This window comes from Diplotaxodon limnothrissa, linkage group LG19 (genome assembly GCF_057381915.1).
Source record: "Diplotaxodon limnothrissa isolate DT_005_m linkage group LG19, D_limnothrissa_male_GT1.1, whole genome shotgun sequence".
NCBI classification, from domain to species: Eukaryota; Metazoa; Chordata; class Actinopteri; order Cichliformes; family Cichlidae; genus Diplotaxodon; species Diplotaxodon limnothrissa.
Window position 1 is genome coordinate 13,895,391 of NC_140614.1, and position 26,943 is coordinate 13,922,333.

The 26,943-nt window shown below is 42.9% G+C and overlaps 1 pseudogene; it reads left to right on the forward strand.

Moving 5' to 3' along the window:
- Window positions 1-852: 852 nt before the first annotated feature.
- On the forward strand, window positions 853-21,138 carry LOC146611895 (plasma membrane calcium-transporting ATPase 1-like; annotated as a pseudogene).
- The last annotated feature ends 5,805 nt before the right edge of the window (window positions 21,139-26,943 follow it).

Consider the following 26,943-nt stretch of genomic DNA (forward strand, 5'->3'; position numbering starts at 1 on the left):
TGACACTCAGTGTCAGCTAAGAACAACAAACTGAAACTCCAGCATGGATCATCCAGCTTTCTGGGATATATTTTCTTGGCACTCTTTGATCCTCTTAGTACCTACTGAGCATTGTTTAAACACTAACCTATTGTTGCTGGCCATTTCCATGCCGTTATGATCCCAGTGTACTCATCTCCTCATTCACAAAATTTATTTCACTTCAAACTGGTTTCTTGGACATGTCAGTGAGTTCCCTGTACTCAAATAGCCTCCACAGTAAGCAGATCTGAATACAAAAGAGCACACAACAGGAGATTCACATCATGGATCTGAGGCTGAGAAATCTGCAGCACCTGTATGATGCTATCATGTCAACATGGACCAGAGTCTCGGAGGAATGTCTCCAGCACCTTGTTTGTGTGCAATAAAGAAATTGGACAGTTCTGTAGACAAAAGGGGTCCAACCCAATACTAGTAAGGTGCACCTACCAATATCTGTGAGGGATCATTTAGAAAATGTACTTTTAAGTAATAATTCAAACAAACTGCAGCAATGATATAATCTTCATGAGGAAGGTCCATGTCTACTCAATTTTGCGGGACAGTCCATCACTGCAATCAAGCCAAAAGACACGTTATAAATTTTTGTGAGATGCCGTTAGTATTCATAAAGTAGCAAGATTTTATAGTGAGAACGACCCACTTACTCATCATCCCAACATATACACCATTTCTTTCCCTCTGGCTCTGTATGGGTCACGTGGATATACATTTTATAATTCTAAAATGAGAATAATGTCAAATTAGTTCCCTCTTTAAAACGTAGCCTGATTCATCTGAACCAGAAATGTGTTTGGTGCAAAAACCGGGATGTGTGTTCCCGATCCGGTCGAGCTGGCCTCTGTCCCAGACCTTCTGTCAGCTAATGTTGTCGTTCCTTCATCACTGGCTGTAAGTCAGCACCCATTACCTCTTTGAGCCACCCTTCCACTTTCCCCGGCCACCCTCTCGCCCTGCTTCTAATCACTGCCAACATCAGCACAGGAATGCTAATGGCACCTGTTATGGGACGACTCTGAGCTGACTGTTCCCCAAAATAATAACCGACTCCCACGTTCTCTGGGAGCAACAACAGAGCGCTGCCACAGGCATTATTACAGATATAAACTCATCACAGCAGCAGCAATAAAGGTGCTTTAGTAATGATGAGGGGGCATTTGTGTTGATGCCGAGTTTAGGTCATTAACCCTCACGCCAAAACTATAAGCTAATCTTTTATTGCAGTAATGCTGGACAGTACAGTGCGTTTGAAGCCATGCACCATGTTTCCACCCATTCACGGGAGTGTTACAGGCCCAGACGACAACGCCTTGCTGCTGGAATTGAAATCCATCGATCTGAGGAAAGGAACAGCAACTGAAAGCAAAAAACAGAAAAAACAGAATAAATTATTTTTTTCTGCTGGCACATTATTGATCAGGCATGTTCTGGGGCCTTTCCTCAAAGGTTCTACAGAATGATGGAGGAAGTGAGTAACAAAGAAAGGGAGATGAATTGAAAGTAGAAGTTGGGATGAAACAATTTAAATAATCACTCTAAAAGTTGGGAAAGAAATCCTCTGTGTTTCTATTAATTCCTCTCTCTCACCAGAGTTATTACCGTCTGACTCTTAATTACTTTGTGGACCATGGTAAGTCGATGCTTTTATCCTGAGAAGGACTTTTTTTCTTTTTTGTCAAACATGAAGAAGCTCTTCACACAAGCTCATTTTTTGAGGACCGCTCTAGAGGATAATTAATGGGTGGGGGATAAAAAAAAAAACATGAATAGTAATGTGGCAAATATGGCATTTTCTGAGCACCCTCCACTCTTTTCTCTCCTTCATCTTTCCTCAGGGAGCACTTACTGTGTTTGACGACCAGCGTAATTCATTTGTAGACGGCTGTTAAAAATGGATGTGCGCTTAATCATGGAGTTACAGTGTGAGAGGTTTGTTTATCTCTGTCCTCACTCTCATATGTTCCCAGAGGTTGAACTGCTCTGCAGTGGATGTTCAGGAAAAGAGTACACCCCCCCCCCCCCCCCCCCCCGTCATGTGTATTTTCCCTACGGATGTGTGTACGCGTGCATCTTCCTGTTTATTCATGCGTCGCAGGGCCACGTTAGATAAATTCACAGCCATTTGCCCAGAATGGATGGCCGCTATTAACGAGGCAGGGTCTACATCATTTGGCCAGATAACACTACAGGCTGTGATGGCTTTGCCTATTGCATTACTACACAGCAGCGAACCCTGTAATCATCACAATTCTTCAATCGATGAGGCGTCTATTCAGTGCTCCAGTTCACAAATCGACTCCTTAGCCTGTAGCTCACCCATTCATCCCTCTCTTTCTGTTACTGGCCCGACATGAAAGCTGAAAACACTCTGCTGCCTTTGGTGCCGCATTATGCCCCCATTTCCATGGCTTTGGGGCATTCAGCCTTTGGATAGAAAATAGCACTGGATTGTTTAACCTAGGCATTGATAATGTGGCAGATGGCTGCTCTTTGAGGACACCGAGCACAATAATTCCATTAAGTGTTTAGCTCCACATCAGCACAGAGGCCAGCGTTTGCTTCCTCAGCGTCAGTTTACCAGAATTCACTGCATCTCCCCATGAGAAGATGCTTATTTCTGCTTGCGTGGACATGCACAGCATGGATGATAACCATGCTTCCATGAAAGTGGAGCCGACAGAGAGGATACTTGAGGAGATGCACCAGTGATTCCTCTTTTGTTTGTTGGGAAATGCGAGGTGAAGTGCTAAAATAATGCAGTTATGTGGTTTTCTCCCTTTGCCCAATTCTCTGGACATTCATTAGAGTATTTCTATCATTCATGCCCAAACTGGACCATTTCGAATTAACCCATTGTCCTCATCCACATGGACTAATGATGTAGATGCACATCATGCAGATCATGCTGCTATGGGTGATCAGAAACCTCTGAGAGTCCCTGAAGTGTATTGGGAATCAATTCCCAATACTCCCAAAACTCGTCTATATCATGTTCTGTTAGTTTATGCTCTGGAGCGTGATTATGAGCAGGACCTTAATGGAGGGGTGATGCTTTGGCTGTGATTTACAGCCCAGCTTCGTTTACAATAATGGATATAATGTAGGAAGACCCAAGTGAGAAGATGGAGAAGAGATGATGATAAATAATGAAAGTAATTTAGACAGAAAAGTCATGTTGACTGCAAAATGCAATGTATCGCTTTGCTTTAACAAAGAAACAAAAGAATTGTAACATTCGAGACCACACTCACAGAAATCAGTGCATTATCCTAATTAATCCAACTAGCAGATCAACAAATCTCTGAATTTCCCTCCGTCTGTTCTCTACCCATCTCCAAAACCAGCTCTTCAATCTATTTCAGACTTGGCAAATGCATTCCTCAAGACCCAAATAAGTGCAGTGCCAAATTTGAAGTTATTGGATGAGCGGTTCTTGTGTTTTTGGTCTCCATTGCCAACATTTCCTCAAGAGGGACTGCTGGCTGCTTCACTGTGTGTGTGGGGAAAATCAAACATATATGCAAGCATGTTTTCTTGGCCATCGCAATGGGAGTCTCCATCCACACTAATGCATTCCCATGCTTAACCCTAAATGTTATTCTCACAACTAATCACCAAACCTTTAGCCTATCCTTTATCGTCTTATTTTCAAGTAATTAGCTGTTTTTGGTTTGCTGAGCCAAATGTTACTCAGTCGTGTTGTTTGGATGAGAAGATCTCTGCACAATCTGCACAGCTACATTTTAAGTAGACAAACAAACTGTGTGCAACCGCCGTTATTCAAGGAGTGCTTCCTTATAAAGTGCTGCAGAAGAATGCTCCTGCAGTAAGGTAACAATCTAGTGAAACTTGCACACAGTGATGACCTAATAGGTCACAAACGTCAAGGTCATATTTGTTGTTCTACAGATTAAAAAAATACTTAAAACAAATCAAAGCTTCAATTAGTTTCCTGGCTGGTTTTGCTCATTTCAGTTTGTTTGTTAAAGTTTTATTTGGCTGCTTTAAATACGCAATACCTGTCCTGTGAATTTTAAAGCCATTAAATGCCTCAAAAACACTTCTGTTTTGTTTGTAGCCCGAGGCTTTTACTTCTCCATTCCTTGGGGACCAGGGGATGCGCTGTCATCCCTGCTGCGCTGTACAGCTGTCTGTGTTATGTAACAGTAACTTTGCCTGTATGTGATGCGTTCAGGGGACATTTGTAAGTTACAGGTACTAAAAATAACATTGGTTACACTCGCCAAACGAGCACTCAGTCATAATGATAACAAACAACGATTACTCAGTGACAGGAGGTCATTTTATCTACAGGTGACAGTGTTGTTTTAGGCATTACTGCCACCTTATTTATTTATTTATTTATTTTTGCTTGTTTTAAAGATGCAGAACATAATTTTCTTTTTGGAAAAACATAATCAAGAGAGGAATGCCCTTAAGAAGATCAGTTCGTTTAGATGAACCTCGTTATTTTAAGTAACATACAAGCATCTGTACACCTGATCATTCATTTATCCTCTTCTGCAGTGTGGCGCTGAAGCTTCTCCCAGCTGCCAAAGGACAAAAGTTGGCGTACACGTGGACATCTCATCAGTCTATTGTTTTGCTGAATATCAAAGATATCAATAAAGAACCTCAAACTGCCTCAAGCTTCCTTTGGGGTGTGTGCTGTATGAATGTACTGTAAAAGTGCTTGGACTTCTTGTTTAGAAACAAATGTGTGAGCTGTATTCAAGTTCGCATTAGTTGATCCTGCTGTTTTTAATGTACTCATCCAACATGGTACACTGCCTATGGGTGTCTTCTTGTGTGACATTGTTTGACGTTAGCAGGTCAGGTGTAACCTCCACAGTGCTGCCACTACAGATGGCTCATTAGACTAGTGTTTGATACAACCTCCCCCCCTACCCTCTTGCGCTCCACTCCAGTAACATCTCCCATCCCTCCATCCTGCTGTCACCCTTCTTTCATCAGTCTAACACTGTACCAGCTGCTGCACATCTAACAGACACAAAAGTTCACAGAGGGAAAGAAGGCAAGAGCTGTGCAACATATTGCACTACGACAACTGCAAATAAATATTTTATGTTGCAGTTAAATGATGTCCACACCATAGGAGAGTGAAATGCTCACCTATATCACCTGGGTATACATCACTAAATAAAAAAGGGTCATTCAACACATAGTTCTAGTCTAGAGATCTTTAGTTGCTCAATAACTGCAGAGGTCCAGTCAAATTAGGGAAGATTCTGAAGAGCATTTTACAAAAATGACATCATATAAACCAAATAAATGTAATAAAATTACAGTTTTTACCCATGGTAGTTTTCTTCGAAAGGCAGGAAAAGCAGCGTTCAATGACCACAAAGAGTGTAGTATGCATGTTCAAATTTTATGGCATTTTTCGAGACCCTTAACGCTCCCAGGCGTAAAAAGGTGTCATGAGGGATTTTATGTTTGCTGACTTTATTAAGACTTTTTTTTTTTTTTTAAATAAAAATGCCTTTCTTTAAGAAATGAAAAAAAGGACAATTTGTGTCCGAAACACATCTATTGACCCTAACGGCTTCTCATTTCGCTTTTATCAGTTGCTGCCATCGTTTGTAAATGCAGTTTTTTTTTGGCGAGGCAGAGAAATAATCATATTATTTCAGTTTACAGCAATTATATTCATTTTAAGGTGAGTGAGAACATAGCTGTCACACAGAAGTATAGGTTTAATATAAATGACTTAAGTGTAAATGTGCAGTTAAAACAACCCAATAGCGACTTTTGAAGGCTGTCTAGCTAGCTAAACAAACTACCACTGGCAACTGATGTTAACCAAATTAGTCCTAAAATGTAAACGAACTCATAACATTTAATTTCTGAGTTTGTCTTTGGTGATGTACTTTAATACATACAAGTTATAAGTATAAAAGCTATATTGGCAAAGGCTTTGAAAAAGACCATGATTTGGTTATATGTGGAGGAAAATGGCGCCAGTGTGTACGGCAAGCCGTCTTCGCTCCTCCGAGCTTTTTCTGTTGTTAGCTATTCTATTTTTTGTATGCTTCCGGGATGGAACCACACTAATTGTTTATGATCGTCAAACGCTGCTGGATCTCCGACCTTTGAAACATCAACCTGCATATCCGTATTGGAAGCCGGGAAGCGACATCCCGTTTCCTAAAGACACGACTACATGCATACGCTGCTTGCCTTTCTTCCCCCCCGCCAAGAAACGGCCCAGACGACGGGGAAAACGGAGCGGCATCCGGATTCGCATCAAAACCTATTTGAAACTACATGGTGTAACCAACTATCACACCATCTCGGATATCTTTCAACCTTTATTCTCTTCCCACGATCAGCACACCATCAGACTACTTCGTCATCGATGGACCCGCCAAGTCGGACAACTCGCTAACCCGGAACTACCAGTCGTCCACCCCCCAATTAGAAGCTGGATGCGGGCTCGTGGTGGTGGCGTAAACCACAGCAACCTACGTCCGCTGAGACGTGTTCCGAATAACGATGAGTTGACTACGATTCAGATGGCTGTGCTGAACACCAGATCGTTGGCGAACAAATCTTTTATCTTGAATGATTTTTTCCGTTCCTCCGAGCGGGACTTCTTATTCCTGACAGAAACCTGGATCCGGCCCGGTGAGTCTGTCCCCCTATCGGAATTTCTCCCACCAGAATGCACCTTCATCAGCACTCCTAGGACTTCGGGCAGGGGGGGAGGGCTAGTCACGGCTTTTAAAAACAAATTTCGTGTGCGACAGCTTCCCCCTGCCATATTCTCTAGCTTTGAGGTGCAGTTACTTGAGCTGATCTGCCCCTCCCCGATCCTCTGTGCGGTAGTATATCGCCCACCAAAAGTCAATAAGGATTTTATCCACGAGTTTGCTGATTTTCTAGGAAACCTTTTGGTTAACTATGATTATACTCTCATTACTGGCGATTTTAATATTCATGTTTGTTGCGAGTCGGACCCACTGGTCAAGGACTTTCTAGCCCTCATAGACGCTTTTAACCTTACCCAGTGGGTCAGCAAACCAACCCACATTAAAGGCCACACGCTTGACCTGGTACTATCCTACGGTCTGGACATCTGCATCACAGACATTTACAATCCTGGGATTTCGGACCATTTCCCGGTTTTGTTTAATGTCAATGTGTGCAATTTGGAGCTGAAACGTGAGGGTCCTGTGCAAAACCTACGCATGATTAATTCGGAGACTATTATTCAGTTTTCTATGGCTCTGACTGACTCTGCCTTCTGCGAAGCTAACTGGGATACAGCTACATCGGTTAACGATCTCGCTAACTCCTTTATCGCCACCTGTACTTCTATTTTAGACACTGTAGCTCCCCTAAAGATCAAACGCCCCAAACCGTCCCGCCAACCATGGATGAATGATCATACCCGTACCCTCAGACGTGAATGCCGCCAAGCGGAGAGGAGATGGAAGAAAGACAAACTTCAGATCTCCTTTGACATTCTCCGTAATTGTCTGAAGAAATATCAGAAGGCTGTTAAAACTGCAAAAGCCTCCTTCCTGTCAGAGATCATCGCGATTAATAGCCATAAGCCACAGGTCCTTTTTAGCATTTTTAACTCGTTAATAAATCCACTCTCCACCCAGACCGAGACCTCCCAAGCTTTATGCGAAAAATTCCTAAACTATCTTTCAGATAAGACCACAGCATTAAGATCCTCATATCTACCCATTGAAGACACATCCTTAACGTTCGAATCCCTGGCGGTACTAGAACAGTTTGAATCTGTCTCCTTTTCGACCCTTAAGGAAATAATAGCCCAAACGAAAAATTCTAATTCCCGCCATGATGTGCTTCCTTCTCGCATTATTAAAAATGCCCTGAACACTATAGGACCCTGGATTTTACTTTTAATGAATTCATCACTGCTATCAGGCAGCGTCCCCGCTATGTTTAAACATGCAGTTATCCAACCTATTATTAAGAAAAGTAATCTTGACCCAAATGTCCTCTCAAACTATAGGCCGATATCTAAACTCCCCTTTATGGCTAAAGTTTTAGAGAAAATTGTTCTTAAGCAATTGCAATCTTTCTTAGAGGCAAATGGAATCAATGAAAAATTCCAGTCTGGTTTTAAACCCCACCACAGTACCGAGACAGCCTTACTGAGAGTTTTTAATGATCTCCTCGTAACTGTTGATACAGGGCGCCCTGTGGTTTTAGTTCTTTTAGACTTGTCCTCTGCTTTTGATACGGTCGACCATGATATTCTCCTTTCAAGGCTTGAACATGTAGTTGGTCTTAGAGGCAAAGTACTCTCGTGGTTTAAATCATACCTAACTGAGAGGTCTTTCTCTGTCTCTATGGGAAATCACTCTTCCTCCTCTGCACCTCTCCGCTGTGGTGTGCCCCAGGGGTCTGTGTTAAGTCCAACACTGTTTTCTCTCTATCTGTTACCCCTGGGAAAAATTTTCAGGAACCACAATATCTCTTTCCACTGCTATGCGGATGATATCCAAATCTACTTCCCTCTAGACCTGGATCTCCAATCCCCGCTATTGCCGTTGCTTAACTGCCTGTGTGACGTCAAAGACTGGCTACTGCATAATTCGCTCACCCTCAACGAAAATAAAACAGAAATGATCGTCTTTGGTAGCCACATGCCGTTGAAACAGCTATCGGAGACCTTAGGTTCTTATGCCAGTCACCTATCGTCTACTGTAAGAAATCTTGGAGTAGTGCTGGACAGTTCCCTCAAATTAGATAAGCAAGTGGCTGCAGTAGTAAAAACCAGCTTCTTTCAACTACGCCAAATTTCGAAGGCAATGCCTTACTTACAACACAAGGACCTTGAAAGGCTCATTCATGCTTTTATAACCTCTAGGCTGGACTATTGTAATTCTCTTTACCTAGGCCTGCAACTGTCCCTCATCCAACGCCTACAATTAGTCCAGAATGCCGCTGCACGCCTTTTAAGCGGCACTAGAAGACAGGATCATAGCACTCCTATTCTAGCTAACCTCCATTGGCTTCCTGTCAAATACCGTATTGTTTTTAAAATCCTTTTATACACTTTTAAAATTTTAAATAACCTGGCACCTAGTTATCTGATTGACCTTCTTAATTTATATATCCCCTCAAGGGCACTCAGATCCTCTAATCAGGGGCTCCTAATGCAACCAATGTCTCGACTAAAGACGAAAGGGGATCGTGCCTTTGCTTTTGCTGCACCAAAACTTTGGAACAGCTTGCCAGTTGATGTCCGTGCGTCGGAAACTATTCAATCTTTCAAATCACGGTTAAAAACCCATTTGTTTAAGCTCGCCTTTCAAACTACTTAGTATAATTTCCTCCCGGTTCGTGCTTGTTATAATATTACCATCCTATAACTGTATTTCTTTGTTGTTGACTGTTTTCTTTTGTTGTAAATCTGCAAATATGGCTCGTCTGTGAAGCACTTTGTTGTACCTGTGACTCTTAAATGTGCTATAGAAATAAAATTGAAATTGAAATTGGTTGAAAATAAATGAGTCACCACTCCTTAAAAAATATTTTGGTTCCAAGGAGCCACCTGTTTTCCCCCCTAACTCTTTTCAGGTGGTTTTAAGCCACAGTTCTCCAGACCTTCTGAAGTGCTTTAAGAGTTTTTATTCTAGCATTGGCTGTATTTTAACTCAGCTAAGTTTTTGTATTGTAGAGTCAGCACAACATAAGTGCGGGCTTTACTACACAGGAGTGTAGTAAAGTACTGTGTGCCAGGCTAAAGTCGTCACCTAACAGAGGTATGTTACTTCCACTATGGGCTGCATACAAAAGATGAGCATAGCCTCAGATCCATCACTCACTTGTTTTCAGATGAAACCGTAGTTTTTAGCTGCTGCCATGTTGCTGCTATTTTTTATTAGACAAATTAATATTGTAATCTTATATTTTATACCAACAGAAAGTATTTCTCAACCCCACAAAGCAACAGATCTGTCTGATCACTTCTTTAAATCTAGTGAAAGTAAAATATTTTTATTCTAAATAATAGTCTACTTCTCAGGATGTTCCTGATGACTAATTTAATCATTGTTTAATGGGGATTAAAAAAATGTGAGGTCACTGTCTTAAAACAGTCTCAGTCTTAGAGACTAGGTCCTTACAAATACTGTGTGTATTTAAAGGCTGTTTGAAACCACGAGTTACATTCTTCAGCAGTCCAATCATATTTTAAATGTTGCTGAAATATGTGGCACTTTGCTCCTTAACTTACACATCAGGACATGTGAGTAGTATAACAACAATAAATACGAACAACAGAATGCTTAGAATTACAATAAAAAAAAAAAAAATAGATGAAGAAATACTAAAATACCAAATGAGAATAGAAAGGAGGCTTTGACCTTTTTAATCCCTCTCCAGTATTGTTATTCCCTGCTGAGCGAGTGGGCAGTGTGGTTTGTGAATGCGATAATAAGGCAGTTATCTAGGATTGTGAAAATGATGCCATAGATGCATCTACACGTCACCAGGAGATAAATGGGTTTCCTTCAATAGAGAAATGGGGGCAGGTATGCAGATTGCACAAGTTTGATTCAGATATACTAACATACCCCATGGTGACAAGAATAAAACAGGCTGCATGTTTGATCCCAAACACGCTGCCAACGCAGTAAAAGCATACCTGGATAGAAAATAGAATAGAAGTGAATAGAAGTTGTAATGTTTTTGTAACTCCTGCTGCAGGTTTGGATGGAAACCCAGAAGACTTACAAAGGAGGATGGAGATGTTTGGAGCAAATGTTATCCCCCCTAAGAAGCCAAAAAAACTTTTTGGAGTTGGTGTGGGCAGCCCTGCAGGACATCACTCTCATTATCCTGGTTATGGCAGCCATCATTTCGCTTGGCCTTTCTTTTTACCATCCACCCAGTGCTGAAAGACACAGTGAGTATATTTAATTTACTCAAAATAAGGAAGGAGTTTAGATTTTTGTAAGCCAGAGTCTCGAACAGAAAAGCACAAAGCAGTTTTTTCCAGCAGGCTTAGCAAGAGGCGTGTGACACTGCACTCATGGTGTGTGTGTGTGTGTGTGTGGTGTTCAGAAGTGCCTGTTCATCAAAGTAAACTTTCAGCCTGTGTATATAATAATAATAATAATAATAATAATAATAATAATAATAATAATAATAATAATAATAATGGATTGGATTTATATAGCGCTTTTCAAGGCACCCAAAGCACTTTACAATACCACTATTCATTCACTCTCACATTCATACACCCTGCAGACTGCGGCATTGAGCTACCGTTGTGGAGAATGAAGGTGAAGCAGAGGCTGAATGGATCGAAGGCGCTGCCATTCTCCTGTCTGTAATGGTTGTGGCACTAGTGACGGCCTTCAATGAGTGGAGTAAGGAAAAGCAGTTCCGTGGCCTCCAGAAGTGCATTGAATAGGCGTAGAAGTTCACAGTGATCTGGGGGGTGGGGGCAGATGATCCAGATCAAAGTGTCCGAGATCATGGTTGGTGATATAACACAAGTCAAATATGGTAAGAAATTTGATTTCACACAGCTGGTGTTGTCGAAGCATGATTTCTACGAGTCACTCACTCCAACACTCTCTTATCAGACCATCAGTAATGATACCAGAGATGTTATTTATTTAATGCTTCACTTTAAAGAATATATATTAACTTTGATTTCCCCAAACCCCATCAGAAAATATGATTACTTTGCCAAATGGATCATCGTGGCATTGCCGTATTGGTCCATTTGGTCGATCTTTGTTTTTATTATTTATTATATTTTATTTTCAGATGTTACAGACGGGACAGACATGAGTGGGAGATAGGAAAGGGAGAAAGAAAGAGGAAGGAAAGGAAAAACAGAAGGGGAGAGGGACAGTGAGAAAGGGGGGGAGAAAAAAAAAATCTCCTGGATCACCTGTTGAGAGAAGAATAGAAAACAAGCAAAAAAGACAAAAAAAAAAAAAAGAAACAAAGCAACATACTAAACACAACACCATCGCATTAATCTAGCTAAGTGTAAACAGCAGTAAATACTAAATATTCAATGTTGTTGTGCAGCACGCAGGACAGATGTGCTTCGAAGTAGCAGCCAAGAAAGGTGTAATTTGGGTCTACGAGCAGTGAACACCCGTGTGCATACCTGTGTGGATCAGCGCGCTTGTATTCCAAAGGTTTCTCCATGTAACGATCTGCTAGGGAGTGTGGGGGGGCCACAGCCCTGTCCTCCAGGGTGTGAGGCAGGTATGGAGGAGATCAAAACTCCAGACATCCAGAGGCCCCCAGAACACAAGAAACCATGGAAGACCAACAGAGGGGCAGCCGCGCCACTGTTCCAGTAAGAGCTGAGGAGAGTCCCAGATGAGGGTTCACTCAGCAGCCGCGGAGCAGAAGCCAGGGGGAGTTGCAGTGACGCGCCCGTGAGCTCCGCCGGCCGCCAGCTGTGCCTGAGTGACCGAGCCCCAGGCCGAGAGGCCGGGGGCACCCCACCCCCGAAGGGGCCCGAGCGAGCCCCAGGCTCCAGGCCCCGATAAGCGGCCGCCAAGGAGTGAGCCGGTGTGTACCTGGGCGCCCACCCCCAGACACAAAGAACCACCAACGCACCGACACCTGAGGGAGTCCGCCACAGGCAGGGGAAGTGGTGGTAGGTGGAGATAGGCCTCCAAACCTTGGAGGGCCTGAGATGTCCCCAGAGAGGTGGCGTCTGATACCCAACCTGACATATAGACACAGACATACAGGCACACACAGACACAAACATCCATTCCCCCCCTCATGCTCTCATATGCACTCACTCCACACTCAACCAACGTGGAGACAGACATAAAGAGACGCTGTACACACGATCACACTTCCCAAGCGTACTCTACAAACCGGGTCTAGGTACCCTTGCCCCTGGAGGGGGGAACTGCACCCAGACCCAGGTGGTGTTACCCTTTTCCCTGCGGTGGGGAGAGGCAGACCACCCCGACTCCGTAGCAGCAGGGAGGCCCCACACTCCAGACCGCAGTCGGACGGCCAACTCCACCTAGCCCTCCCGCTCCAGCAGGCTGCAGAGAATGGGGGTGGGAGAAGACTCCAAACCTCCCTCCACCCGCTCATTGTAGTGTTGATGCATGTGTGTTCTAAGGTGCAATTAAAACCCAGGAGGGCATGGAGCTACCTGCCAAGGAGCAGCAGGTAAGCGCATAGTCCCTCCTGATAGCCCTCAATGTCTAAGTGTATTTAAAATTGAGAGGTGGGCAACGACGCCAGGGGTGAGGTGTACACCCTGATGGTAATTTGGACTCCGTGATTGTGCCCACCCCCAAGATCCTATATGTATGTGTAATGAGAGTGTGAATAATGTGAATGTCTAAGTTGTGGGATAAAATTGAAGCAGAGGCAGCCAGAAGGGGACAGAGGGGGGGGGGGGGGGGTAGCCTCCTCTGCACCCTGGTGACATACCCCTACTCCAAGGCCCTGCATGTGTGGGTGGTTGTGGTGGAGCGGGAAGAGAGAGGCAGCTGGAGATGGGGAGGGAAGGAAGGGAGGGGCAGGTAACCCCTCCCTGGGGCCAGCTCCCCCGCTGACCCCAGTAGGCACTCCCACACTCCGCGACCCGCCAGGGAAAGGGGGCCCAGGCCCATCCAGACCGGGGCCCAGTGCAGCAGCGCCTCCCGGCCCCACAGAGCCCGGGACAGTCCACCCAACCCCACCACAGAGAAAACTGCACCCACCCCACCATCCACTCATCTTCCAGACTACATAAGACAGTAAACGCCCAGGCTGAGATCTTCCTCCACCTCTCCTGTATCTCCCCCTCCTGCAGAGAGAGTTCCTGAAGAGAGGAAAGCTCCTGCAAGATGTGACCATCTCCCCCACCAGTTGAAGAGCCCCCCAGGTGGTTCGACGCACCGGCGGAACCCTGCTCCAGGGCCGGGCCCCCATGCACCCACCCGCCCACAACCCCGGCAACACACCAACCAGGATCCAAGCCCCCGAGGCCCGGCCCGGGCCCCAGCCCAGAGACGGAGCGCCCCCAGAACCTCACGCCCATCCCGGACCCACCCAGGGCCAGCCAGGCTACCAGGTCAGTAACCCACGTCCGTCAGCACAGACCCTCCCCTAGCCCCGCTGCATGCAGCCGCGAGGAAACAGTCACCTGAGAGCCAACAGAGCCCCCAACCGGACATGACCGCTACCCCGGGTTGAGCCCCCCAAGGAAGATGCCTCCGGGGAACCCCCCGACGCCCTAAGCCTGTCCCTACCCCCACACCAATCACAACAGTGAAGGTGGGACCAAATTATGACCCCCCACCCCCACTAGGTGATGGAGCTGATAAAAGGAGTCCAGAGCAATTGATCTGATGTGGTGGCAGAGGCTGTATCAAGACTAATGTAATCTAATAGATAATTTCTATATTGGTTAGAATTAAGATTATTTTTATTTTTCCAGTTCATGAGGACTGTTTTCTTGGCTATGCATAGGGCAGTGAAAATCATATGGGCTATATTCTTTTCTGAAGTGACATTATCTAAGCTGCCCAACAAACACACTAAGGGGGAGGTTGGAATGTTACATTTCAGACACTTTGATAAGTCTTCACATATCTCGCGCCAAAACTTTTGCACTGGTGGACAGAACCAAAGAGCGTGGATGTAATTGTCTGGTGTATTGCCAGGGCAATGATCTTAAGGTCGACGAGAGTTCCATAACTGGAGAGTTGGATCATGTCAAGAAGAAACTTGACAAAGACCTCATGTTGGGGCGACCGTGGTTCAGGGGGTTGGGAAGCGCATCTGTAACTGGAAGGTCGCCGGTTCAATCCTCCTGATCCGTCGGTCCTGGTCGTTGTGTCCTTGGGCAAGACACTTTACCCTACCGCCTACTGGTGTTGGCCAGAGGGGCCGATGGTGCGATATGGCAGCCTCGCTTCTGTCAGTCTGCCCCAGGGCAGCTGTGGCTACAACTGTAGCTTCCCTCCACCAGTGTGTGAATGTGAGAGTGAATGAATAGTGGCATTGTGCAGTGCATTTTCTGCATTTCATGAAAATGCAGAAAATGCATAATAACATTAAGATTATGTTATTATGCATTAATAACATTTATGTAGTTGCTCAGCTTAACATAACCATGATATCAGTTGGCTGGCTCATAAGACCTTAGAAGTGAGTGATTGCACATGTAAGCATGATTGGTTCAGATAAACAGACACATGTTTGAAAGTTTAGCAAAAGCACAACATCAAAAAAATTCAGCAGCCAAAAACACCACCCTCCAAAAACAGCTTTGTGTTTTTTATGATGCAATATATATGTACACATTTTTTTTTAAGCACAGCATAAGTCATTTAATTCTCGTTTGCTTAAAATGCCTGAGCAGTACTTTAACATCCAAGCTGTTCTCACTCACCAGTTATTTAAACTTTAACAGTGATTAAAAAAATCTTTAGGTTGCAGTCAGTCAACACACATCATAGTGAACACTTCTGTTAAACTCAGGGTCTGAGAGTAACAACCTATCTGTCATGGCCTGGGTCTAGGGACCCAGGGCTCAGGCATTTTCAGTGTATGTTTATGTTTATGTTTTCCGTGTGTTGTATTGGTTTGCTCTCCATCTCTCCATGTGTCTCTGTGTGAGCTTCCGGAGGTGTGGGTTCGCTGAGGAGACTGCGAACCCGGAAGTGGTCTACTCGAGAGACGGCCGCACCTGCCGCTCGTCGTCCTCTGCCAGCTGCAGCAGATTACGCTCGTCTAGGAACGGCATTTAGGACTGCAGCTGAGCTGAGGCCGACGCTGGATCCTTGAGTCAGAACTCGTCAGTACTGCCATGAGCTTTTACGTAACCTCCGCGGAAACAGATCCCCTGCTAACCCTCTGCCTTTTGTGTTACCAGGAATCGGGAGCGGAGTACGCCTCTAAAGTCACGGTGTGGGAATTGGAGTTTTTTGGAGTCGCCACCTTTCACTTCTCACGGACATCTGCACTGTGTGGGATTCAGGGAGAATCACCACGGGACCACAGTGCTGGGATTTTGTATATAGTTGTGTGTTTTTCACCTCCTGTAAATAAATCCACTGTCCTTCACTTAGAGTCTCGCGTTTGGGCCCTGCTTTCACTGTCACTCCACGGTCTGCCATCGCAGCCCGTGACACTATCTCTCTTCCTGGTAGGGTTTTAAAGTCAAGAATCAGTGTATATTTAGGCACACAAGGATAAAAAAAAAATTAAGGGAGAGCCTTTATAAGAGGAAACGCGGAAAAACAAAAACAACAAAACAAACAAGCTGAATGTCTTATTGACATTTCTTTTGTCGACTGTAGCAGAAAACAAGGACGGCCCCGCTGTGGAGATGCAACCACTCGAAACTGAGAGTGAACCAGAGAAGAAAAAACCCGTACAGAGAAAAGAGAAATCTATCCTGCAAGGGAAGCTCACCAGGCTGGCTGTGCACATCGGCCAAGCAGGTACAAACAGAGTTTGATAAATGATGGAGACTGAGAGTCAGACATGTCAACAGCATATGAGAGCATGGGCCCACCTCTCTGCTAAGAAATAGACCACACATCTATACATCATCATGCTTGTGAATATTTAAAACACACAAAAACCCCAAACTAAAAATTTTATAGAACTGAAACAGCCACAAAGTCTACATCTGATACACATGAGGGACAAATTGGGAGAGTGAGCGCGGTCCAGTCTTCCCTTGTTCTTGTGTTTGCTTCTTACTCTAACAACTCAGGAAGCAACACAGACGCAGTGGACAGAATAAATCTAAATAATTAATTCAACCAGAAAAACAAGGTAAGACATAAAAAGGTTGCACACAAAAAAGACTAATATGGCCAAGAAGAAAAATAAACAGGAACAGCAGAGTCATAAGCAACACTAACTAGAGAACTGTCGAACCATGACTGTGATGACAACAAGACAAGTAATTTTGTCTGATTTGTCTCCTACCTATGAGAAAACTCAAACCTAATACGCTATGCTGAAGTCTGCCTTAATTCCTGAAATTCATGTGGAGGACCGAGGAGAGTAAAGAGGCTCCAGGAGGAGCTGTAATCAAGGATGCACAGTTGGGATATACAAACCACAGCAGGATGAGGACTCTCTAAACAACTCATCCTTTTTGTCTCTTAAACTTTTTATTTAAGATGACAAAATGTTTTGCCCTTAGGAGGTGAACTCCTAACTGTTGGCGTGAAAACACAGTCACTGGTCAAAAAGACTAGCCGCTAACCAACCAACTGATCAAACACACGGATTCGACTTGCCTACTGTATCTGCAATAGCAAAGATATGACTGTATAGGACTCAGTAAGAAGGATTTTATAGCTTCTGTATAAGTTTGTTTTAAACCTTGTCCAGTGCAGATCACAGCAAACCCACAACACCTTTTGTACCCTCAGTCAGGTTCACAGACGAATTTCCTACTCTTTCTCTGCCTTCAGGTCTGATCATGTCGGCTCTCACCGTCTTCATCCTCATCATTCGCTTCCTGATTGATACCTTCTGGATCCAGGTTGTTGTCTGGTCCTACGCTTGTGTGCCCATCTATGTGCAGTTCCTGGTCAACTTCTTCATCATTGGTGTGACGATGCTCGTGGTGGCTGTACCTGAAGGTCTCCCTCTGGCAGTCACCATCTCCCTAGCGTATTCAGTCAAGGTGTATTTGTATGTGGCATTACAGTCTGACAACGGGAACTCTTCAGTCTGTTAGACTAAATGTTTTATTTCACATGAAACTTACACGGCAGTGTAATGTTTGAAAGCTCCCAGATGAATGTTTTCACTATTTAGTATTTTTAAAACTGCATGAGTGTGTGTGGGTGTGCTTTTTACAGTTTTATTTATTGTGTTCCTGCTAAGCTGGAACTATGACCCCCACTAAAATAGTACTACTAAGACTATTTTGATGCTCGTTAAACAAAATTAGATCAACCATAATTTCTGCTCTGATGTTTTTGGTTAATGAAATAAAATCTTAAGACTTGGGTAACACCGCTCTCACTTAGATCAGAAAATGATGAAGGACAACAACTTGGTCCACCATCTGGACGCCTGTGAGACGATGGGCAGCGCCACCACCATCTGCTCCGATAAGACGGGCACACTAACTATGAACCGTATGACAGTGGTGCAAGCCTTCATTGCAAACAGACACTACAAAGCAGTGCCAGAGCCAGACCATATCCCTGCCAACATCCTGGACCTGCTGGTCCGGGGCATCGGGGTCAACTGTGCCTACACCTCTAAGATTATGGTGAGCTGTAAAAATAGCCATTCATTCAAAGACCGTGGTGAACATTTGTAGGGTTAGTTTGGAGAACTGCCAGAGCAGGTCAGAACTTATCTGATCACTGCCTCCTGGATCCACTGGTAAAGTAGAGCACAGACAGGTTCAGATATAAGAGCTAAAAAGCACCAGTAAATACCGCATTTTTCTCTCTGCTTTGCTCTGGACTTTCTTGCTGTAAGGCAACAAGGCAATTCAAATATATCAGTGACTAATTTGTCTGACATGAGTGGAAGCAGGATTATCAGGATATCTACTAATCAGTAGTTTGGTGGTTTAATCCCTTGCTGCTCTGGTCTGATGTCAAGGTATCGTTGGATGAGTAAGACGTGTTCTATAAAAGGTCTTTGAACTCAAACATCAAAAGTTGAACTCATCCTTCCTTGTTGTAGTTCTCCCTACATTGAACGCATCCCAAACATTAGGTCCACCGGAAATTCAGGTGTTAAAATTGTACCTTTTAGGAGACATTTTAGAGCTTCTAGTGGTCCTCACGTATCGCGTGTCTATCCAGGAATCACTGACAGCACAGTTTTTGAGTGGAGGCAGGTTGTCGCGGTACAAACGATGGTCCTGCCCTCAAAAAGCAGATGTTGGCTTTGCTATGGTAACTGCAGTAGATGCAAATGCATATTAGGAATTATTTATACTTTGTTACAACATTTTAAGCACATCAGAAGTTCTGAGAATAATGGCAGGTTCATAAGCTAACCTACATGTGATGGTGTACAGGGCATCGCAGGCACAGATGTAGCCAAAGAGGCATCTGACATCATCCTAACAGATGACAATTTCAGCAGCATAGTCAAGGCTGTTATGTGGGCCAGAAACGTCTACGATAGCATCTCTAAATTCTTGCAGTTCCAGCTCACCGTCAACGTGGTCGCTGTCATTGTGGCCTTCACTGGAGCCTGCATCACCCAGGTAAGAACCGCCTCTACTGTCTGTATGAAATTTAAATCACAGCTGCTGTACATTTAACCAGCTACATACTAAAGTGCAGTTTTCATGTAAACAGAAAGAAAGGTTTGGGGACCGCTGGCTAAGAGTACTAATCAGGTGGAACCAGATAATCTTCCACAGCACACGTATGTGCTGCAGCACAGTGGTTGGGAAACACTGCCATATGTAACGCATTACACAAACAAGTGTTACTGTTTGTATTTATCAAGTTCTCTCCTTGTGGATTTAATAAAATACAAAAAATGGCAGTGGATTTTAACAGAGTAAAGTTCATTACCCACTCTGAATTTTGTACGGCTTGTTTATTCTAAATGACAAATTAATACAAATACTTTATGCCTATTGGCTGTCTTGTACTGCACTGTGGCTGTGTGGATAACAGTTTCCAAGCAGTAGAAGACAACGTTTCTGCCATTACTGCTGTCTGGCAATGAGTTCGATAGTAGATTCAAAGGATTTGCCAACAAAAGAAAACAAATTACATGATCATAAATTATATAGCCTATAAATTTCTCCATTTACACTGATATCGATCTAATGTTAAAATACATTAATGGGGTTAAAGAATATATCAATATAAGCAATATCATTAATGTAAAGTGGAAAACAGTGGCCAAATGACTCCAGTCTTTATCTTTTTCAAGACAGGCAAGATGACAGATGACTTATGATCAGTGTAACCTCTTAAATGTTGAAGAGAAAACCACACCCTCTTGGGCTTTGGGACCCTCCTGTGGGCACAGGTGAGATATGAAATTATGAAACTAAAATATAGCTTTTGTTGCGCTTTCCGGTGGTTTATTAGTCAACCAGGCAAGTCATAAAGAACACCGTGAACAGCAGATCAGAAAATAATACCTACCAAAATACTTGATTGAGGAAAATAAGAATAATGACATGAGTCTCTTTACAGCTGATCATCAAAAGACAACAAACCTTCAGGTGGTCGCAGTACACCTTCAAGCTAAGGATGTGTGGAGGTACACGATGTGTTGCTGTTGTCTGATAGCTGTAATTTTGTCCTTTGGTTTCAACTGTCCCCACTAAATGGCTGAAGTTTGCTTACAAGGGTGACGATAGTGACAGTGTGCTTGACCACGGAGACCTCGATCCAAAGACAGGCAAGATGCTCTGGTACTACGGCATCAGACATGTCAGGGTGCAGGTTTACAGTAGTTTCAGACTTCAAGATGAATCTGTGTGCGATCGTGTTTTTCAAATATAATTCCCTCAACAACCTCATTAAGAATACTTTACAAAGCTTTAAGTTTCTACACTGGTGCAAGTTGCCTTTTGGACAGGGATTATTATCCAGAGTGAGGATGTCTTAAATATTACATACGGTCCAAACCTTAGCCTCAGATTTTAGGTGAGTGATGGGGGCCTTTAAGTTTGGGCTTTTTTCGGTCCACAGTCAGAACTGAAAAGGTGACTTTTATGTCCTCACAGGGCAATTTTCTTTTAGACAGCATCAAATATAGTGAAGATCTAATGGTCCTGCAGCATCATCATTGATCATTATGGAAAATATTCAAGATCATTAAAAAAACAAAAACAGAAACAAAAACTTGATATGGTACAATTGACTGCAATGTCTCTATTGAATGTCTGAATCTACACCGTTGAAAGTAAGACCTAGGGGCATGACGGTCTATCTGAGTTAACAGTCTCTCTCTCTCTCTCAGATATGTGTGATGAAGGCCTTCAGGGACAGCCTGTCAGTCTGTGAAAGTAGGAAGACATTCAAAACTCAGAGCACCATCCAAAACTTGATGCACTGTCCCAAAGACTTCATATGCCAGATCCCTGTCAGCCATGAAAACGGGGGCAGGAACAGCCCCTCCACAAAATGAAATTTGTTGGGTGTGCATGCAGGCAATAAGGTGGCCATACATACTACTGAGCCATACAAAAATGGATCAGCCTAAGAGAATCCAGTTTTGAAATTGTTGATGAACAGTGTTGCGCCAATTTGTTCTGAACACGTTACATGCACGTCAATAAAGATTTTCATTTTGTTCATCCAGATCTGAAGCGTGATTAAAGTGCTCTCTTAATAATATCACAGGATTCTGTGTTCAAACTCAGTTCCTCTAATGGTTTCTTAAGGAAGCACCCTCAAGTAACCATTACAGGCACAGTTGTTCCTATTGTGGTATCATTTTTCATCCTTTGAGGTTTTTAACAAAACCACTAATAAAACTTTCTTTGTTAATTAAAAGCTTTTTTGCCAGGTTTAGTTTCTTTTAATCTTATGGGAGTTCAGTTCACAGCTGATTTAAAAGACTTGAGCACTGTGTGACATGGTAAACTGCCAATGTCTACTGGGGTACTCGAAATACTAATAAAAAAAAAAACCCACAGTTGGTTTTGGACACAGACATGTCAGCAAGAACAATGCACATTTCCAGAGGCCCACTGTCAAGCAGAATCAATCCTGCTTCCAGAGACAATAGCCAACTACAGCCACAAGAGACAGTATACATCATGGACATAGCTTCTGTGTGAGAAAAATTAAGTTAGCTGTGGTTTTCAAAACACTTCTAAGAAGACTTCTAAGAAAAGAAAAGGTAAAAGGTAGATGAAAAACTTCATTTAACAATAGAAATTGTCATCTCAAGGCTTCAAGATGAGATTTTAGAAACCAGTGGGTGATCTCATGGCAGCTTTCGCCATCTTTTACAGTCTACGCTTATAGGAAGGCAGTTCGGTGTGCTTTAAAACACCCACATCACATGACCACTGAGGTTTTGCTACGCTTCACCCCAAGTGCAAGCAGTGGTTTACCTGCTGCTTCTTAGCAGGCGAAGAGCCAGCATTTCCAGTTTGGCTGGACCAGTGGAACTTTTATTTTTGGATTCATGTTTTTGATACTATCACTTGTTATTTGTTACAAACAAGAACAGGCTTTGTATAAAACAAAAACCCAGTGTCTCAGTATTATTTTGCTGTGGATTGTGAAGACCAGTGTAGGCTGTCCATCCGATTTAACACAAAGATCCAAAGTTTAATTAAATAAATACCATTTTATTCAAAGACTATTATAGGCATGAGAGAAAGAAAGACTGTGGGGTGAGTCCATTGACTCATACCAGCAGAGCGAGAGGCACGGTGCTTTAGATTAATTAAATTATGTCAGGACAAACTATGTGCTTTCAAAGAGAAAAATAAACCAGGCAGCTCTGATCTATTCGCTTTTTTCTGCTTTCAACAGAAAATGCTGTTGACTGCATTAAGTGACTTCATCCTCACACTAACTTGTTAAAAGCCTAAATAAAAATGCAAGAAAAAACATCTGTTAATTACAGGTGACCCATTTGTTAACGATTCTCACGATAAATGAGGTTCTCCCTCTTTTTTCTTATACTTCTACTGACACTTCTGGTGTAAATGTCTCATGAACAGCAGGAGAAAGGCACAGGTGTCCACTATAATCAAATGTGTCATTCCCTGTGTCACAACATATGGCATCCACAGCAGTATGTTGCAAATAAAGTTAAGGAAAGTTTCTTCATCTTTCCACGAGCAACCTCTGAACCATGCGTTTGCTCACATTTAAAATGGTATTGATCAATGTGAAACAGACTTTGGTGACTGGTCAGAATCAGCCTGTGCAACACTTCTGTGTTGTTATTGCAGCGTTATCGCCCTGATACCGACACTTCTAGCTCATAAACGCAGCTTATATTAGGGAGAGCAGTGTGTCATGATTTCTGAAATGACTCCTCATCAGTTTGCACATTTAAAACACATTTTAATGATTACGAAATGACTGTGCTTTTCATGTATTTTTAAAGTGTTGTTGTTGTCTGTGATGTATTCTAAATGATGATGCCTGTGGCTTTTTTGCTTACCTATTTGCTGCTATGCTCCTTCCTGGTTGAACTGAAGAGGATGCAGAGGGTGGAGCTAGGTAAAAAACTCCTGACTAAACAGGTGGACCAAACCATCTACTGACAGCAGGAGGGGGAATGTTTTCTGTATTGTGGTTTCCCTGCCTATGTGTTTATAATGGTCTGCTCTGAGTTATTCTTGTTGTGTGGGTCAGTTTATTAAGTTTTCCATCTCCCATCTGTTGAGCAGTATTTCTTAATATTTCTTGGCATGTTTTATTGTCCTACTTACCTCTTAAAATGTCTTGTTTTCATTCCTTTTTTTGATATAAATGTTGGTACAGTCAAAGCCACTTTTTGAACAGTGCACCTGTGTCTGTGTTTTCTTACCGCCTCCAGTTTTTCATCTTCTCTCAGGCAATTACTGAAATGGATGCATTTATATGCACATGTACAAGGTGACCTAAATTCAACATAAAATACACGTTATTACGGAAACACGAATTACGGCTGTTTTTTTTTAAAATTTCATTACTGCTAAGTGCGATGCCTTACACTGGAGCATGCATTGCTCTCTGTGCGTCTACTAAAGTTTATGACTGTGGAGTCAGTTGTGCATGCCTGCTGTTGTAAACCACGGTTGTGTGTGGAGTGAGTGTGCCGTGAGATATCTTTCCTCCATTTGTTTTTGCTTGTGAGTCTCCACTAATTAAATGGCTGACTGAAATGGGCTTGACCCATAAAGAACCAGGAGGGCCACACTGCCTTATTGCTTCTGCAGCAGCCACCGTAATTTAACACGTAACCCAACACACACACACACATGCAGACACACATCTACTGTACACAAAGCAGTATTTTACAAGAATAGCCCACAGGAAAGTGTGGAAAATGTCATCATGACCTACAGATGCTTTGCTTTTCATGCATGAGCGAGATACACCCTTCATCTTCGATGGAGTGCTTGGGAAATGTCGGGCTCTAGAGGAAAAATAAATTAGAGAAAAACACAAGAAAGGGCGGATGAATGAAGATCAAAGGTGTTTTTTAAACTGGGAAAAATTTCCATCAATATTTAAGCACGGCTTATTGGCTGTCTGGCAGTGAGAAGATAGAGTGAGGAGCGAGCGAGACAGAATAGTACCGAGATTCTCTAAATGTAGTTTCAATCTTTTTATAATACGCTGAATATTTTATCACAGCTGTAGCAATTAAGCTGCTATAATTTTCCTTCTGCTGCAATTCAGGGTCCTCTTTTCTTTTCTTTTCTTCTCTTCTCTTCGTCAAAGAGGTAAACTCAATATTTAGAGGTAGGTCTTTCCTCCAACTTCTTAGGGAATGCAGTCCAACCCTTCATTCACCTTGAACTCACCGTGCTCTTACAGATTGCAGGCATGTACGCACTAGGGCTCGATGTGGCTGTCTGTCAAAAGAAAATTACATTAAAATTTCATTTATAACGTGTTAGGAGGCGGTACAACATGACCCCAAACTGCTCAGACTCAAAGAGAGGAACCGTCGGTGCCTAAAACAGAGCTACAGAAATGGCCCAGGGGGATGGATTCCCCAGAAATTTCTGTGCCAATGCTCCAAATCAGGTTACATAATTGCTGCATGGAGAGAAGATTTTAGCCACAGAAGCTGAGCCTTTTGTGCTCTTCAGATTTACAGCCAGCTGTGTCTGTTTTCTATGTAAACTCCAACCCATTCTTCTCTTGATTCAAGTGATCTCAAGAGATAAATCAATAATCATTGACCATATATGCAGTTAGGTTTCATTTCCCTGGTGTCTTTACTCCTCTCCATCTTTTTCTTTCCTAAAATAGGCAGCGGAAGGACATCAAAGCCCCTCTCACAGGAGAAACCAGTGAGCAGCTACTTTAACAGTCACTTCCTTCTCACTTGCAGACAGTCCTGGAAATTGAGTCGAGGTTCAGTGTGTGAAAGTGCAGAGGTGGCTGCGAGAGAACAACACATTGATTTCATCTAAAAGGCTGTGTTGTCTGGGTGCAGGTAATGTGTCTGAGTGCTGGCTGGGAGAGAAGGACTCAGGAGAGGGCTCACAACTGCTTGGTTATGTTGTCTAATGAAAGCTTCATTTTCTCTGATTTTGGATGAGGCTCACTTCATCCATCACCCGGAGCACATCACAGAGAGGTGGTGGGAAAAGAGCGGAGCCTCTGGGACTCTCTCCATCTCATCCTTATCTCTGAAAATGAGAAAGTAGTAATAGGACATAGGTGGGCATTACCACAGAAAGCAGTATTTACTGCTTTTAGTAGGATGGGGGAAAAAAATTGCAATGACCCTGATTTGGCCCTGCTGGAGCAAGATATGGTGTGTTTAAGGGATCAGAAGTGGTTTAATAAAAGGTCAGAATCCACACATCGAACTGAAACTGTTTTTAGAATCCAGTCAGAATAATGTGGACACAAACAGTTGGATCTGAATGTGTGTAATCTACAATACTGTAAACAAGGCTCGATCCACACCTTATGGAGTGTGAGGAAACTCAGATGATCCATCTACTGTTCGCTGAAGACTCATCTGAAATGTTCTCAATGGAAGGATGACTGTCAATAAGCTGTCGTAAAAAAGGGAATAACAAAGGGAAATGTGAGAATTTGCTGAGCTTTGCCAAATTACATGAGAACTGATTTTCCAAACACACTGTCAATACATTACAAGCAAACCTGGATAAAAAAAAGCACACAACAAAACACAATCAGTCATAGATCAGCTCATATCGGATCAATTTGACAGGGAACAAAGCAAAAAGCAGAAAAATCCCAAGAAGAGCTTTGAATATCTTTTAGGGAGTCTGGAGAACTATTCCTAAAGACGACTTTACAAGAAAGTGCCCAACAGAGTTCAGGCTGTGTTGAACAATAAAGGTCATACCAAATATTGACTTTCAAGCTTGTTACAACCGCAAAACCTCCGTTGTTGCCTTATTTCCTGTTTTTCCATGTGCACATTTCAATGAATAGCTCCACCTATTTCCCATTTTCCTAGAAAATATAAAGAATTGAGAGTTGGCTCAAGGCTTTTTGCACAGTATTGTATTTGTGAAGATATGACTCAAATTGAATTTTGTGCTATAGTATCTTTCAGTGATAAAGAATCCTTACAAAGCTTCACGGATCCAGACCTGGATTGAATTCAAAGGTTAATTACTTCTAAGCTGAAGTAAGCCCCACTTCTGGCAACATATTCAAATGAAACCAAACTCAATTGAAAGCAAAACTACAAAATCAAAAAAACGAATGAAAATAATGCAACAAAATAAAAACTAAAGTGGAAGAAAAACACAACGCTATAATAACTCTGGGAAAGACAGAAACAGAGCAAAGTAGTAGAAGTTGCAGATGCTTGAGGGAATATGGTGGATCCACTGCTTCACTAATGAACCCTGACTTAGCTGACCTCTCAGTGCTCCGGAGAGCATTAGAAACCACACAAACACACAGTGCAGCCAATTATACCCAAACCACTACCAACGCACACAAGACTACAAGGGAGAGTGGGACAAAACCGCTGATGAGTGTGTGTGCTATAAGAAGGGATGGTATTGTGATGAGTCAGAGGATAAATAAAGCTTAATGTGAACATGTAAATAAACACAGACAGTATTTAAAGCTCTGCAGTGCTCTCAGTCTATTAAGCTAACTAAAACCTTACCATTTACTCTCTTTGCTCCCATCAAGAGGTTGTAGACAGCGCTTTTTAGAAACAAAACACAACTCTTTGTTAAACTGCACAATGCATATCCTGTGCTAAACAGCAGATATGAACAAAATGAGGCTTAAATAATGAAATCCAATT